The sequence below is a fragment of the Lagopus muta genome, chromosome 7, assembly GCF_023343835.1.
Source record: "Lagopus muta isolate bLagMut1 chromosome 7, bLagMut1 primary, whole genome shotgun sequence".
In the NCBI taxonomy this organism is placed as follows: Eukaryota; Metazoa; Chordata; class Aves; order Galliformes; family Phasianidae; genus Lagopus; species Lagopus muta.
In genome coordinates, this window is record NC_064439.1 from 2,463,513 (window position 1) to 2,476,464 (window position 12,952).

Genomic DNA, 12,952 nt, shown 5'->3' on the forward strand with positions numbered 1-12,952 from the left:
AGCTGTGCCTCCAGTCCTGTGGATTTCTCTCCCTCCCTTTCTAGTGGGACGCAATGGCCTAAAGCACATCAGGATCTTTCCTCATCAACTGCCTGGGGATAAAGTGCCCTTTTACCCAGGTGGGGAGGCTCTGCAGATGCTTCTAGGAAAAGGGGCATGGGGCAAGTGGTGCAGAGGCAGAACCACGTGCAGCACAGTGGCTTCTCCCCAAAAAGGACTGATGTGAAAGCAGGAAGGGGAAAGTTCTTCCAGCAGAACAGCTGCCCCAGTCCCTGACCACACTCCGTTGTGTCCTCCAAGGTGAGATCCTTCAGGACATTTGAGGTGGGATCCTAAAGTGTCCTTTAGGGTGCTTGGGTGGGATTTCACTGCCTGCATTTAGGTGCTGAGTCACCCTTTGGAGCTCAGCTAGGCCCAACAGGAGAGGGGTCACCCTGCCTTCAGCAGAAGACTGCAGAAGGGCAGCAAGATGCTTTCTGCGGGATGTTTGTGAGCTTTGGTTCCTCCAGACCCCACAGATGTTGATGGGATCTCCCTAAATTCTCTCATTTCAGTAAAACCTGAGTTCTGCCACTGAGATCCCTGCAACCTCACAAAGTGAGAAGGTCAGGGGGATGGAAGTGATTTGTATTTACACCAGCAGAAGGTGCTCCCCTGTACGAGTGTACAGATGAGCTGGTTTGCTTTATATGACAGCACTTTTGAGCAATCGTTTTTGGAGGTTCCCCAAACCAGTGCCTTTTTGCTGACCACGCTGTCCTGCTAGGTCAGGGGCTGGGCACTGCAGTCTGGCCTCTTTGGGCACAGGACATGGCTGGCATTGGTGTCACAGCTTCACTGGGACCAGTGGGCAAAGTCCCCTCTTCACCTCGGCCAATGGGGCTCTCACTCCTCTCCCTAAATCAGCTCTTTCCCAAACGACTGCAGGTCTATCAGCAGTGCTCTGCTGTTACTAAACTCCAGCTGTAAGAGCTGTCAGCAAATATTTCAAGCTGTAGATAAACTACACCCCACCAACATAAACACTCTGCGATGCTTGATACAAATCACTCAAACTGCTGCTAAAATCTTCTGGACTGGCCAAAAAGCGCTGTGACCTGCCTGGAGGCTCCAGGACTGCAGGTCTGAGTTAAAAAGAACGCTGCCAGTCCAAACCTTGCAGCAGGGCAGCTGCTGGGAGCAGAGCTTTCTTCTCATCCTCCCACCTTGGGATCTCCGGGCAAGCTCTGCTCCTGGAGTATCAAATTAAATCAGTTCCACACCCACACACATCCTGACCAGCATGTAAAAACCTCACGTGTTTTTGCTGCTAGACATCTCTTGCAGAAAGCTGCCTGCTTTCCTCTGCTGCTCTCCTAGTCTCGCTGCCCTGAGGAGTGAGGATGTCAGCTTTTTTCATCCATCTCCTTCCATTTTCTAGGGCAGCCATACAACAGCATCTAGAAATAAGCTTCTCTTACAAATGAGCCTCTCATAGACTCCTCAGGAGAATCATGGAATTATTCAGGTTGGAAAAGACCACTCAGATCACCAAGTCCAACCACTGACCCCCATCATACCTCTGACCACATCCCTCAGTGCCACGTCCCCGTGGTCCTTGAACCCACCTTGACCCCACCGCCTCTCTGGGCAGCCTGTGCCACTGCATCACCGCTCCTTCTGAGAAGAAATTCTTCCTGATATCCAACCTGCCTCCACTCATTTAGAGGATGAAAGCAGATCAAAACCTTCCCAAGGACCTCCTTAGATCACAGCTGCACACCACATACAGTCCAGCACGGACTCACCCAGCAGTCCTGTCCTCCCCTGTTGGCCACTGAAGCTTTCTCCAGTCTCAGGGCAGAAACATCCTCGCTCAAACCCTGTAGCACCCTGCAGAGCCAAGATGGAGTTATTTTGGCCATGGCTCTCCCCCAAGAACACACCAAAAGAGCAGCAACGCAAACACAACAACCCCAGGGCGTCTGGCAGGCCAACAGTGCACATCTCCCAGTGCCACCAGGGTGTGCAGTCCATCTCACCAGGGGACGTGTGCTGGAGCTCCGCCGGCCCAATGGATCTCCTCATCTCTCCACAAGGACGCTGGGCAGTTCTCCATGCCTTGGTCCCAGTGATGGAACGTGCCCTGCTCAACCAAACGCCGTGTCCATCCCATGCGAGCATCGAGGCCTGTTCAACCAGGAGCCAAGCAGCTGAATTCTCCAGCAAAGGTCTTCTGGATAGAGCAGCAAGCCCAGCCAAGGAAGGTGGGTGCACACACCCCTACCTCTGGGCACCTGCTTCACCCTCGCTCACATCCAGGGGCTCCAGCTCTGTCCCCAACACACGAAAAATGCTTTGCCTGAGTTGCTGGTAGCCCGAGAGCTCCCACCTCCTGCTAAACCCAGCCAAGCACCTCGTCAGCATTCAACAAAGCCCCATGGAATGTCAGCCTTCCCCTCGTGCCCTTGGAGAGGTGGCTACATCAGGGACAGGCTGCTCCTCCCCAGCACTGCCTTGGGAGCAGCGGGAGGATTGTGAGAGCCAGCAGCCTTCCCAGAACTGAGCACTCACAGCCAGGATATCTCAAGTGGCTGAAAGCTGAAAGCTCCCTGCCTGGGAGCAGCATTTCTGATGTAAAGCATTCGTTTCCTTTCTATCATCAACGTGGCATTGGGATGGGGAGCTGATCTTGGAGGCTAACCCCCGATGCAGAATATCCTGAGTTGGACCCACAGGGATCATTGAGTCCAACTCCTGAGGCTGAACGTGGGGACAGGAGCAACGTGCAGGGCAGAGGGGTGGGCTTTGGAAGGGTGATGGCACTGGGAGCTGCAGACAGCAGAGCTTGCAGGTTGAAGCACCTCATCTGGAGGATCTGCATGCCTGGTTGGGATTTGGTGTCTGCAGGACAGGCATTGGTGCTTATGCAGATGTCCCAAACATCTCAACTGGACCTAAAATGCCATCCCCAGCCAGAGGATGGTGCAGAAAACCCCAGCGACATGGCAGAGCTCACACAGGTCCCCAAAATACTCTCTGGGTGAGGGAACGCATGTCTGCTCTTGCACTGTGTCACCGTGCAGTGACTGCTCCCCACGGCTGGGCAGCCTGAGGGGGAAACAAGGACGTGAGCTTTGCAGTAGGGCCAGTTAACTGCTTCTGTCTGTCAAAGAGGAGGAAATGGCAGAGCAGAGCAGCCAGCAGCACCATTGTCCCCAGCAGGAAAAACGGGATGATAAAAACGTGCCCAAAAGAATTTGGCTCAGGAACCAGGAGCAGGTTTCCAAAGCAGAGAGCGTTGGATGCATGGGTAGGGCCATTTCCCAGGCTGAGTGTCACCAGTGGTCATTGTTGGATTTATTGCAACAGATACCCAAAGATGTGGTCCTCAAAATCCTTTTCAGCCATGGTGAGGGACAGCAGAACCCCACTCAGCCTGCAGGCTTGGATATTAGCAAGAACTTCTCTGAAAGCGTGGTGATGCAGTGGCATGGGCTGCTCAGGGAGGTGGGGGGGAGGGAGGAGAGGAGTCCTTGTCCTGGAGGTGTTCAAAAACCATGGAGATGCGGCACTTGAGGAGCACAGTCAGCAGTGGCAGGTGAACGGTCAGACCTGGATGATCTTAGAGGACTTCTCCAGCCCTAATGGTTCTATTATTGCAAGGAGGCTGTGGATGCCCCATCCCTGCAGGCATTCGAGGCCAGGCTGGATGTGGCTCTGGGCAGCCTGGACTGCTGGTTGGAGACCCTGAACACAGCAGGGGGTTGGAACTGGATGAGCATTGTGCTCCTTTGCAACCCAGGCCATTCTAGGATTCTATGTTAGGGTGCTGGCTCCCAGCTCCTCTGTTCCCTAAAATTCCCACCCTGCAGCTGCAACCTGCCCCTGGGCAGGAAGCACAGCAGGAACATCCCAGCCCTCCTGGTGGGAAGGAAGCAGGGGATGCTTGGGGCCGGCAGCGATGCTCCAGCTCAGCTGCCCGCCCTGAGCTGCATTTCCGGGCCACGTTCCCAGGTTCTATCCGTTTGTGTCCTGCTGGTGGGAGAACTATGTCAACACAGAGCTAATCCTAGTGGAGAGGGCAGTAACACGGCCTCAGTGCCTGTCCTGACCCTGTGGAGCAGCTCATACCCATGTGGAAGGATCTGGGGGGCAGAGGGTCTCTTGGTTTGTTGGCCCACAGCAGAGGAAGCTGAGCAGAGGCCTCATGGCCCTACAGCCCCTCTTGGTGGCCTGTAGTTCCATAGCAGCCACCTCATGGCTAAACTCAGGGATCCTTGAGGGTCCCTCACAACTCAGGATGTTCTGTGATGCTGAGAGAAGGGGACAAGCTTGCTGATATGTACAGCTGCTCCAGGGGAGGTTCCACAGAAGATGGCCCCAGTTCTCCTCAGAAGCGGAGAGTGAAAGGATAAGCTACAGTCAGAAAAAATTCAACCTAACACACAAAAAAAAATCATTTTCTCCATGACAGACACTGGCACAGGGAGCTGGTGGAATCTCCACCCTTGGAAATAACTCGTTTGGACAGGGCCTTGGGCAATTCCATCCAACAGAGTTGGCCCTGCTCCGAGACCAACCGAGGAACCTTCAGCCCCTGTCACCCTGCAATCGCACACAACACCATCCCCATCTGCCCCCTGCCCAACATCCCTCACACACACCAAGGAGGGCTGGGCAGCCTCCCCACAACACTGCTCTGCCCCAGAGGAACGAGAAGATGGACCTCAGGAGAGAACACAGAGGTTGCAGAGACCTTTAAGTCATTGCCCAAATGCTTGGCTTGCCTATACAGAGCCTTAGGGACAGCCCAGAGCTCTGGGGGCCGGCAGCATCAGGGTCCCAACCTCTGGGAGGGCAACCAGAGAGCTGAGGGGATCCACCACCGTGCTAAAAAACGTCCCCAAACAACACCTGATTCCTCTGCAGAGACAGACAGAAAGACAAATTGCACCAGCAAGGTTAGTAGTGAAACAGTAATTTCACTCCTTATGCCTTAATTTATAGGGGAGGAGTGAAACAGGGACTCTCATTTTCCTCCCAGTTTCCATACCCCCATTCTCTACGGGTTGCACAGACAGCATGCAGCAGCCCTGCAGTCTTTCCTCTTTTTCTGGCAACGAGTTGCAGAAACAACAGCAGTTTACATGGCCGGTCACCAAGATCTCCAAGCAACGGAACAGGTCAAAGGGAGCTGCTCAGCCTTAAAAACGACCCTTGTGCTGCTTGGATGAACCTCAGGTGGAAGAGCTCCAGACAAGCCATAAATTAGGAGTGAGCTGTGCTGGGCTCCACCTCTGCTCCAGGGGAAGGAGGGGTTTCCTTATGACAGACACTGACAAACATCTGCTGGTATTTCTGTCTTGGAGAACACCCAAGGATTGTCTCAGAAATAGCTCGCGTAGTTTGCAGGAGTTCCTTCCTTGGGATGCTTTCTAAGGAAGCTCTTGGTGGAAGACAGATTGCCCTCCTGTGGCACTGCAAGGGAATTTGGGCAGAACGAGAAGGTGCCTGTGGGGCTTTGGGTTAAAAGTAACCCTTTGGGGTTAAGGTTAAGGGTTGCCACTTGGGGGTAGGGCTAAGGGTTACACGTTTGAGTTAAGGTTAATGGTTAATCGTAACCCTTCTGGGTCAGAATTAAGGGTGAGTGAGATTTAAGGGATAGCCTTCTGGATTTAGGTTTAAGAGTTACCTTTTTGTTACTTGGATTTAGGGTTAAGGGTTGCACTTTTGGATTAGGGTTCTACTGTGCTCCCCACTGGTTGCTCAGGGACATGATTTAGTGGAGGGCTGTTAGAATTAGGGGAGGATGGTTAGGTTGTGGTTGGACTTGATGATCTTTAAGGTCTTTTCCAACCTGAGTGATTCTATGATCCCATAATTGGGGTCTGGACCCTTTGCTCACTGCCTGCCAGCACAGAACATGGCTTTCTCCTACACAGCATGGATTCAATGAAGTTATATGACTTCATATACCAACTTCTTTGGTACAGATGAAATGGACATTTGGAGCTGGAAGGGAGAAATGCCTCCCTTCCATCTGGGACCAGCAGAACCCAAGAGGGTCCTTTTAGCATTCAGGGAACCCATCTGGACACACGTTGGTTGCAACCAAGTTCACTGTGCCCACCCCAACCGCATTCACTGCAATCATACCAGCGAGTTGGGGAGAGGAGGGATGTAGCTGTGGGTCACCCACCAACCAGGGGGGAAGGTGATCATTTTTTCCATGAGGATGAAGACAATAAAGGCTATAGAAATGCAGTAGCATCTTTAAGCAAGATCCATCTAAAGACCTAGAGGCGTTAATAAGGGATGACAAACTGAGCTCACATCCTTTAATAAAAATAAAAATAAAACCACAACACAAAAGCACCTCACACAGAGCATCACCCCCTCAATGGACCTTTTGTCCTTGGGTGAAAGGCAGCAGCTGCAAAACTGCAGCTTCTGCTGGGCTGAGCTCCATGCACCAGTTCCCATCCGTGCTGGGGCTGTAAGGAGCAATGTCAAAGTGGAGCAGCAAAGCAAGCAGGCTGCAGACCTGAAAGCTGGCAGTGCTGGGTCTCACAAACACAACCCAAGGGTGCAATAACAGGATTCTGTTTGGTATGTGAGGAGCAGCACAGCTGCAGAGGGCATGAGGAAGAGTCAGGCTCTGTGCTTGAAGTTCACTGAGCGGCCTGGGCTGGGAGGGACCTCAAAGATCATCCAGTTCCAACCAAATGTATGCAGGTGGAAACCAGATCCTGAGGCATCTCCTCGCCTTCTTTTAGGGAAATGCCTCCAGTGGCTCTGGGATGTGGAAGAGATTTAGGATGGGGATCAGACAGAGCCCAGAGCACAGCAGTGTCCCCATCCCTATGGGGCTGTCCCACTGCTCTTCCTCAGAGCCTCCTCCTGATGTCAACAGCTCAAAATGGAGAGAAAAATGGGATCTCAGCTGCCCTTCCTGCTGCCTCCCCACCTCTGAGAAGCAGAGCCCTCCACCAGCGCCGTTTCTCTCCTTGAGGGATTAATTTATTTCTTGTTCTCTTCAATTCTTTATCACTTCCCTCTCTTCATAAGCAGCTCAGGATAAGTCCAGGTGCAAACTGACCATGCCCAGGCAAACCCCACAGATGTGCACAACGAATGGCACAGAGCAATTTATACACCAAAATAATCTTCACAGCTCCCACCAATGCATGCCTTCCAAAGGGAGGGACGAGGAGCAGAGCATCCTTTTGCCCCCATCCCAACGTCCCCCTTCCCAACCCACCGTATCACAGCCACCCCTACCTTTCACAGCCAGGAAAAAAGATGCGGATCCTCACCGCATAACCGCAGCCCTGGGGGCAAATCCCTGCTGCTCAGCTGCCTGCAGCCCTGCAACAAAGCCAAGGAGGAGGCGATTATCCCTGGGCATCTCTCTGCCAGGCACAATGCGGCCACAGCCCGGCTGGGTGCTCAATGCTGCCATTGTCCCCCCCCCCTCCCCTCCATGCCCGTGGCGTGGATCCTGGAAATAAGAAAAAATACTCCAGGGGTGCAGCAGTAGTTGGAAAATGGGGCTGAGATGGATGAAAGAGAAGGATGGGCCCTTTGGTGTTGGAAGGGATCCTTGTGGGATGCTGCGTTCAAGGGGAGGAGCACAGCAGGAGGTAACCAGGATGGAGAGGGCTGCAGGAGAGATGGGGAAACCTGAAGGCAGCTATTGGTGTGCTGGGAGGTGGGAACCAAGCTCCCACCTGTCTGTAGGGGAATTCCTTCTCTATGGCTGTGGTCAACAGAACAAGTTAAAAGCAAGGGGGGTTCACAGAATCATATGGGTCAGAAAAGACCACTGAGATCATCCAGTCCAACCACACACCCATCCCCACCACAGCCCTCGGTGCCACATCTCCACAGTTCCTGAACACATGGACGGCGTCCCCATCGCCACCCTGGCATCCCATTCCAATGCAACACCACTCCCTTTGAGAAGTACTTTTTCCTAATATCAGCAATAAAACCAGCTAATGCACCTCTGCTGGGGAAAGGATGCCCACTATGAAACTGCTTTGCTTTCCATCACTGAGACTTACTTTGTCGCAGAGAGAAGCAGAAACGTTGTGTGCCCAATGCTGCTCTGAGGACTTGGCCACTCCACCTGGACCTGGGAGCATCACCTGTCTCCCAGGGGTCTCCTCACTGTGGGACAAAGCCTGGCTGTGCTGAGCTCAATGTGAGCACCAGCATTTGATCTTTTCCTCCTCCTTTCTTTTTTATTTTTCCTCCCTAAATGACAGCCACGACCTCATGGCAGCCAGGACGGGGAATGAAAAAGCCAGAAAACATCCTGCTCCTCCCTCCTTTCATGCCCAGGGAGGAAGAAATGCAGAGCCAGGAGGGGACCACATCCCTGCCTGCACCAGCATCCTGTTGTACCAGTTGCCACTGCACACAATCTGAATTGCAGATGGCTCTGGGCTATTTATGGCGATGGAGCCACATCCGAGACAAGCAGAATCACAGCTGCTATTGTCAGAAAAAGCAGCTCCCGTACTGAATTCCCTGCTTTTTGCTCACTTTCATGCCTGGGCTCTAAGGAATTACAAGCACGGTGCTGTGTGCCCCCCAACGGGTTGGTGACCCTCAATCCCCAGCAATGACACAGCACAGCCACTCAATAAGATGACCCAAATTTATCACTTGCCCTCAGCCCCACTTTCCTCCCAGCACAGAAAGGGGACAAAGGGTCTCCTCCAAGAGCATCCCTAGATCTGGGCTTGGATGAACAGCCCCCTGGATAGAGTCCAAATGGGGCTGGTTGTCCCAAACGAGGGTTAATTGGTGGTTGGGATTTTCTGGGACCTACCTGCTCGCTGTGGAGCTCCGGGTTGGTGCCTCAGGATGAGGTGGCAGCAGTCTGCATGCAGCAATCCCCTCACAGTCCTTCAGGAAGCAGAGGCAGGCATCAGCAGCACAGGCAGGGACCGCATCCCCCTTGGAGCTGCATTGCCCCCAAACCATTCCAGTGCATCCAGGCAGCTCCCTCCTGCTACAAAGTCAGGGCTGGTATGGCAGATTTGGAATATCAAAAAATAAACAGACAGAAACTATCAGTCTTAGAACCACAGCATCGTTTAGGTTGCAAAAAACCTTCAAGGTCATCAAGCCCAACCTTGAACCTGACCCACTGAGCCCCACCACCCCCCATCCCACAGTGCACAGCCCAGAGCCCCGTGCCAGCACTGCGCCCATTGGCCCCGACAGCAAAAGTTGAAGGCAAAGTGAACCGCAGAACGAACCAGACAACGACAGGCAAAGCAAGAAATCATGATGTTTTCCACTTCTTTTTTTTCCTCCTTGCTTATTTTCTGCTACAGATGCCCAATTATTTCCCAGGATCGCTCAGCCCCCAGGGGCCCTTTTTGCAATCACACGGAAGCGAGCTTGAAAATCAGCGCTGCCTCCAAAAGCAGCGATGCCAAGAAAAGCCACGGCAAGGACAGCACTGCAGCCCATGGGCTCAAGGGGGGGACGTGATGATGGAAAGAGCCACGGGCTGGTGGATGGGCTTTGGGTTAATTTGGGCTGCTCGATGCTTTCCTGGAGCACAGCTCCAGCATTTCTTGGCTTCCCCTCGGTTGATTTGGGTTGGGACACCCAGAGCGGGCTCTGAGGCACTGCCTGCCCTCGTGTGTCCCTGCCATAGCAGCGTGTCACCACCCGGTCACTGCTGAGCAGCACCTTGGTGTCCTGTCCAAAGAATGGAGGAGATCCCTGCCATTGCACATCTTAAAGCCACCGCCCAGACACTGGCCTTTAAAACGGCACTGGTATCACCAGAGCCCTTGGATGAGCAGGAAAGTGGGAAAAGCTATCAGTTCATGGCCAAAAAAATAGGGCAGCAGCACAGTTGCAGGGATAAACCTTTGTCCCACAGCATCTTCCTGCAGGAGGGATGTGGGATGAAGCACCAAGAAGCTTCCCAGGTGAGAAGGTTGGGAAGTGGGGTGTAAACGTCCCCTTATTGGCACAGGGGGGTGGTGGGGTCACCGTCCCTGGAGGTGTTTCAGAACCATGGAGCTGTGGCACTCAGGGGTGAGGTCAGACCAGGCGACCCTAGAGATCTTTTTGAACCTTTATGATTCCACAATTCTGCTGCTCCACAGGGTTGGCCTTATAAACACCCCTAGGGTGCCCGAGCTGCTCTTCTGTAAGGGACAGCTTCCAATGCAAGCAACAGCAGAGCCAGCAAAGAACTACTGAGAAAGAGCAACGCAGCTGGAGAACATCCCAGCCTTCCCTTGAGGGCAGCTGCTGCGTTCAGAGCATAGAAAATGACTTCTGCAGATCGATCACCGCTGTCTGATGCCTCAAAGGGCAGAGCAGACAGGGGTGGCTGCCCCCTCCTGTCCTCTCCCCCTAGGCTGACTGTCTGTGGTTTTGGTGGCACACTGGGAAGGCCACAGCAGGTGCCTCTGCTCAACCTGTTAGCAGGAGGTGACCTCATGGTCCACACGCACTCCCCCCTCATTTGTGGATATGTGCCCAAAACCCTGCATGCAAATTAGGGTCACTGTACAAAGAGGTGGGATGGCTGCCATCGGCCTTGCAGGACCAGATGATCTCAGTAGCATTTTCCAACCTTGATGATGATTCTGTGACTCCAAGCTGCCAGTGTCCCTGGCCACAGGGCTGTCCCTGCCCTCAGCATCCCTACAGCCACAGCTCTGTCTGCTGCCCGTGCTCCCCAGGTTGCCCCTCTTGGCTGCTCTCCCCATCACCATCGCTCCCTCATCCCACAGCATCCCACACATCACAGCACAGGAGCAGTTCACGAAGGGACACCTCACCACTTCCAACTGCTGGGGCAGGACCCTCCGGGCACACCGCACACCTCCAGGATGGGACACGAGCTGAGCACACGACACCCTCAGAACCTGCTTTTCTTTTACCCCGAGTCCCACAGTACTTTAAGAACAGAAGGTCCTCTCCAGAGCTCTGTGTGCAGAGATGCCCACCGTGCCACGGCAGCGCCCGCTCCCTCCTTCACACACCACCATCCCGATGCCCACCCCATCGCTTCGCATCAGCACGGGCACTGAGACGTTCGCTGCTTCACTCCATCACACACAGAGGCAGCGATGGAAAGCAGGCCATCCAATACAGGGCAGGTTATCGAGGACTTCCCTCCCCGTTACCACCACGGAAGAGCACAGCAGGAGGAGAGACCCACGGCTGAACGGGTCCTAATGACTTTTTCCACCCCCCGGCACAGCATCGCCTTTGTCATCTCCCATCACCGGCTGCTGCTTACCTCTCCCGCAGGCTCTGCTCGGGGCTGGCAGCCCAGCTCTGGGCACCGTGGGGCTGTCGGGCCGGCTGGGCACGTTGCTGGGCACGTCCATCTGGTGGCAGCTGGGCAGGACCCACGCGATGGACGAGGACCTCCGCACTGGGGCGAGCGCCGCGCACCTCCGCGTTATGCTGCTTCGCAGCGTGGGCCCCTGCCTTATTGCTGCTGTCATCTCTGCCACCTAGAGGGGAAATTTCCCCATTGCAACTGAGATGCTCAGCGCCACGATGGGGAGAGCAGGATGCTCTGTATTAGGTACGACCCCAAAATGCTCCCAAGAAGAGTTTTTTGTGGTCACTTAAGCAAAACTTATAACCTTGCTGCACGGAACTCCTGACAACAGAAGGAAGAGCTTGCTCTCATCCATGACAGATACACCCCAGGAGAGGCAAACAATAATTGCCAGCTGTTACGTTTCTAAACATTAGTGAGGTACTGCAAGGGCTGCCCAAGGTCTGGTTCATAGAATCACAGAATGCCCTGGGTTGCAAAGGAGCACAGTGCTCATCCAGCTCCAACCCCTGCTGTGTGCAGGTCACCAACCAGCAGCCCAGGCTGCCCAGAGCCACATCCAGCCTGGCCTTGAATGCATCCAGGAAAGGGGCATCCACAGCCTCCTTGGGCAACCTGTGCCAGTGCCTCACCACCCTCTGGGGGAAAAACTTCCTCCTAAAAGGAAGTTCTGTACTGCAGAGGTTGCTCAAGGTCTGGTTCTGCCTTCTGCCATCCGCAACATGAGTTCAGTACATAAGGAGACCTGGCATGAGCAGGACTGGAGCAGGGCAGCTGGGTAAACCAGGATGAGATATAAAGAGGATGAAACCTTAAGGAGTTAGAAGTGTAAGCCTGCCCTGCTAAGACATGGTGTGCAAACAGGCCTGGCACTGCACATCAGTCTGTGCTCCCTTATGGAGATGGCTGGATGCAACCACCTGCAGGACACTGAGGGACTCATCAACTCTCCAGGATCAAAACCCAAATGCCTCTGTGCTCCACAAGAGGCTCCAGGACAGCCAGGCTGTGAGCAGCTGTGCTGCATCCCTGTTCCCAGCTCTCACCAACCATGTTGGGCTTTGAGCACCCAATAAGGATGCTTCAATTTCTCTAAATTTCTCCCATTTGCAGCTATAAGAATAACCAAAAATCTACCTGCATCCAAAGTCCAATGGTACAAATATGTCTGAATTACAACACTGCTGCCGAACTAACAGAGGGAAGGAAGAACTCACAGCACTTCTCTCCTAGAAAAAAAAAAAATGTGTGTGGATAGATCATATCCTGCAACTATTCCCATCCCCTCTCAGCTTATTAAACAAATCCGTCTGTTCACAAGGACTGTGGTTAGAGCAGTCAGGCTGTGCTGACATGCTGCTCTGTGAAAGCAACAGACCCAGAACAGCACAGAGCCTGAGGAGGGCAGGCAGAGATGATCAGAAACGCCCAGAGGAGTTGTAGCAGATCCACAGATGAGAGCAGAGGGAGTAAAGGGAGGTCAATGCTTGTGACACTGACTGCCAGCAAAGATGAGTGCCCATCTGCCCACATTGCCCAGCAGCTGCAGCTCCTGCCCAGGCTGGCAGCTCTGCCCCCAGCAGCAGGTGCTGTGCTATTGCTTCCCAATTATCTGCCTGAGGTACAAACCTG

At 53.7% G+C, this 12,952-nt stretch overlaps 1 protein-coding gene across 4 annotated transcripts in view; it reads right to left on the reverse strand.

The window, feature by feature from the left end:
- Positions 1 to 12,470, reverse strand: part of GJC2 (gap junction protein gamma 2) — a 31,888-nt gene extending 19,418 nt beyond the window's left edge. The window contains exons 1-2 of one of the 4 annotated variants that reach the window (XM_048951638.1): positions 2,022 to 3,611; positions 1,788 to 1,872 (exon numbers count right to left, since the gene is read on the reverse strand). The gene's annotated coding sequence lies outside the window, so the exon portion shown is untranslated. Of the gene's footprint in view, positions 1 to 1,787; positions 1,873 to 2,021; positions 3,612 to 7,298; positions 7,356 to 11,935 lie in introns of those variants that run through there. The other 3 variants (XM_048951637.1, XM_048951639.1, XM_048951640.1) reach the window with 3 other exon arrangements.
- Between the last annotated feature and the right edge of the window lie 482 nt (positions 12,471 to 12,952).